Below are 4,826 nucleotides of genomic sequence, written 5' to 3'. Positions count from 1 at the left end.
ATGAAGATCGTCTCCTCAATCTAAATTCTCCATATAAAATTAAAATAATAACAATAACCTTACAGAGTTACAGGAGCTGGGAACCATGGTATCGTAAATGAGAAAATCGTATTGTTTCAAAAATTGCTTTCATTACTTAGCACAATTTCGCTTCGAATTATAGAGCACATTGTTTATACGTTTTATCACCAGGACATGATAACAACCAATGATAACTATTACTAAAACTAGTAAACGAAGAGCGTAAATCTTCTTTTGTCCGTCACTGTTAAATACTTTTCAAATGAATTTTTGGTATGAGAGTCGAATAATTAACCTTATAAGAGAAATTTATTAAGTTTCTTTACATTGGCCCCTTGGGCGAATTCTCTGAAGAAATGTCAAATTCCGGACAATGAGCGCAACCACTTTACACACTTGTAGTTATTTCATTCCTTTACACACCTACTTGAAGTGCACTGTTTGTGTCTTTTAAGAGATTTCTCGTCACCATTTTGCTTATGTAGTTCTGGTGCCGGCCCTGGCCTTAGCTAATCACTTGTCGTAACATTCGTTTCTCTCGTATACTGTACCTTTATGGTTTTTTAGCAATGAAAACATATACACTAGGGTGCACAAAATAACATTAACTTACATACTATACACAAATGACTGCATCGTTCTTTATATCAAATACATGAATATTACATTACATTTTATACAAGTCCATAGTTCAGTTCTTTATGACTGGTTTGTAGCACCATTTATCCTGCATACAAATAACGTTTTCAGTAGCACGTTGACAACAAAATTATATTTCACAAGTCTTTTATATGATTCTAAAATTATATTTTTCCTGAAAATAAAAAAAAAAAATCACAAGAAAGTTGTATATTTTGGTGTACCAAAACAGGGTATAAGGTTAGCAAGGGTATCTGTAGTGGTAATCGTTTGCTTATGCTCTCCACTGCCTCCCTCGTTTGTATCAGGATCTGTTTGATGACCTCCTAGAATTTCTGCTTTCTGGGTTTTACAGTTGTCTCATCATGGGCAAGATAAACATATAACAAATAACATTCACAGAGATTAATTGTTAGTCTAACTTAACACTAACGTATACATAAACATAGATGCTGTTCGGTCTTAAGTTCAATGAACATGGGTGTCGTTTTTATTTCGTAACGTGGGACGTAGATCATGAGCTGTAGTGGTAAAACTTTATTTAGTGTGTCAGAAAATCGTGTCTCTACATCCCTTTGCACAATGGTGAGTGTCCATTTCAAGGTATATTTTGATTTCCATCCAAATTGTCCTCCTGCGTCACGCAATCAGTCAATAATGCTTCAGTTACAAGTAAGCAGACACGCAACAACTTTAGTCTGGGAGCACGCTACGCACGGTTTGGAGTCCAATAAGCCAGCCGTTGTGTCCGAGCGGTTCTAGGCGCCTCAGTCTGGAATCGCGCTGCTGCTACGGTCGCAGGTTCGAATCCTGCCTCGGGCATGGATGTGTATGCTCTCCTTAGGTTAGTTAGGTTTAAGTAGTTCTAAGTCTAGGGGACTGATGAACTCAGATGTTAAGTCCCATAGTGCTCCGAACCATTTGAACCATTTTTTGAGTCCAATACCCACGCACACACCGTCGGGTAGCGATTCTGCGTGTGCCGGTCAATGCATCTTTATGAAGTGTTTTGTGCAGCGTTCGCAGCATTTACGAAACTTCAGCACCTGCTTCAGCTCGTCGTTCATCTTGGCTGTGAGAAGGGACCACAGGGCACCTCCTACATTCACTGCACGAAGGTAACTACTGCACTTTACTATTAAGCTAGTCAACGGCACACTGTCCTAGTGCACAAACACTCGTACTGTAGCAGGTTTCCTTGATTCACCAAGTCTCATTTACGAATTAGAGGGCTTGTGGTAAAAAACTTGTTCTCACTTGCATCTATGAGTACAACTCACATGTCACTGAATAAATCACTGTCACTGAATAAATCACTGTCACTGGCTAACTATATACTGTTACGTTCATTTTTACCGTTCTCACATGTCACTGAATAAATCACTGTCACTGAACAAATCACTCTTATTGGCTAACTAGACACTGTTCCGTTCATTTCTACCGTTCAAAAAATTATAGCTCATGAGACCCAAGGCTAGGTTTTAGTAGTTTATGCCCAAGTTCGTTATTTGCTCTTGTATCCTCTTTCAAAACTTTATCTGTATACGTACTGCTCACTATATTTCATTATACACGGTGACAGGTGAATGTGCTCTCAAAAAATACGTGCCTCTAGTACTACAATTCGCGACTGCAATACTGTCTTACATATCGCAGGGCATATGAGAACACGTTTTCGGGAACAACAGCACTTCCCTAACTTAGGACCGTGCTACAGATGCACTTCTACATTGAAACGATTATATAAAAAATGGATGCACCAAAAGCACTTATAGAAATTGTCTCCAAATGAGTCAAAATCTGTGCTTTTATCTACCCGCGAGTTATTGTAATCTCATGATTACGTCACGCAAAACCTACGTAACAACGCATGATACGAGCACCAAAGAAAGAAAATAATAAATGACACAGTAATAGAGCAAATATCTATACCTAAAATCACATATAAATACAAAACAAACAAGAATAATATGACAAGTAATACGAATAACATTAGTAATACTGAAGCTTGGCCGCTATGCGCTAGACTGCTTCTGAGTGTGTGTCACTGTACTGCGCATGTCTCATGTGTTTGCTTCTAGGCTGCACCCGTATGTGCACGCACTAATCATCATCGTGACCTCTGCCACCTCTCAACTCTCACCACACATAAAATATCTCTCACCTGTTCTGAGTAAAATGTTATAAATATAAGAAAATTCAAAGTATGCACAAGTTTTGTTGTTATTACTATTAATAGTAATCATATCATGTTATCATGACTTAAAACTCATGTTTCCACTAGCGTTAATGAGCGGCATGTTGTGTGCAGGCAATGCTCGTGATAAACTTTACAACATTGCCTTAAATAGCAGTGACGTCTGTATAACTTTACGCCTTTTATCGCCGGATGGAATATTGTAGAACTTCGACGGGCACCACCAGTAAACAATTGTGTATGACTCGTTGTTAGCCAGTACTTCACCTCAGATTTGCGTTTGTAACTTACCTTGTACTTATCTGTGGACGGTTTAGTATCTACCTTATAACATGTTTACAAATCGTACTTCATTAGCGTAGTTATCCTCTCACATATCAATATAAAGATAAATGTATCTTTGCCAGTTCACACTAATTCTATAAGTACTCATATACTCTTTTGATACACATAGCTTAGGCTAGGTTGCAGAGTAAACAGTAAATGATGCGAGAAACTTTCTTCAGCAGCTCGAAATCAATTCATCCTCGTAAAACATACTATAATCGATTCAGTTCTAATCAAAGTTGCATTGAAATTGAGTAGTGATGCGGATACGTCGTTAAAGTTTCTATGCACCATGCCATGTAGTTGTGTAACCATATACTAACACCGTGGCTTAGGCAGTCCTAATTTTTTACGTAACTTACAGAGATCATTATTATCATCATACACAAGTGGTGAAAAAACTTACAACTACTTTATTTTAATGCCAGGTACTGTGCTAATTGTTCGCTCCAGGTACCCGTATTCATAAACTTAAAACTAAAACCACTGTGGTCAAAAAATCATTCAATGAAAATCTTACAAGTACATTGTGTGCTTATTTCACTCGTCATTAATTACTGTCAGTGTGTTCTAGTTTAATTACGGATCGTGTACACATTTACTTGCGGTGAAAACAAAATTAGCATGTTGATGACACGTTCGTGATATGGCCCCATGGAAGGGACAAGCTCCTAGACTTCCTTACACACCTGAACTCCATGCATCCGAACATGAAATTCAGTATGGAGACCGAAGCAGAAGGAAGTTTACCATTTCTGGACGTCATGGTCAAAAGAAGAGCGGATGGCACCCTGAGCCATGGAGCAAACAGGAAGAAAACACTCACCGATTTGTATTTGCATGCAAATAGCTGCCACCACCCTTCGCAGAGGAATGGGGTACTAAAAACACTGGTGCACAGGGCGCGCACCATCTCGGACGCAGAGTGTCTGCCCCATGAGCTGGAACACCTCAAAACTGTATTTCGGAGAAAACAGATACTCGGAACGGCAGATCAGACGCGCTCTCCGCCACACCTCTACAGTACAGCGTGTGGAGAAGTCACGGAGGAAGACATAACCACCGCCTATACACCGTATACTGGCGTACTATCAGGGAAAATAGGACGAATATTGAGAAAACACCGAGTAAGATCTGTCTTTTTGCCCGCCAAATAAAACACGAGCGTTATTGGGAAGTGTCAAAGACTATCTCGGTTTGCGGAAGGCCGGCATATACCAGATTCCCTGTGAGTGTGGGAAGACAGACAGTGCGCACCATCGAAGATCGTTGCCGAGAACATCAGAGGCACACTAAACTTATGTACCCCAACAAGTCGGCAGTCGCAGAGCACTGCTTGTCCGAAAATCACGAAATGGACTACCAACATACCAGGGTCTGGGCACAGACATCTAAATACTGCGACAGCGTCGTTAGAGAGGCTATCGAAATTCTTCTCGTCAACAGAGATTGTGGCTATAACCAGCACTGAGTCTTATTAAAAAGAGGCTCAGCAAAGAAAACGAACGAGCGACCAGGGCGGACGAGGCAGTTACACCGACGCCACCACAGACGCCGACGCCAGCCTCTCAGCGACCGCCGACGCGCGGCCGCGGCCGCGGACCGCGGAGAGAACGCCTCGCGGGGGAAGGGGATGTAGGAC

Source organism: Schistocerca americana, chromosome 8, assembly GCF_021461395.2.
Source record: "Schistocerca americana isolate TAMUIC-IGC-003095 chromosome 8, iqSchAmer2.1, whole genome shotgun sequence".
Classification (NCBI taxonomy): Eukaryota; Metazoa; Arthropoda; class Insecta; order Orthoptera; family Acrididae; genus Schistocerca; species Schistocerca americana.
Note: the sequence above shows the minus strand (reverse complement) of the source record.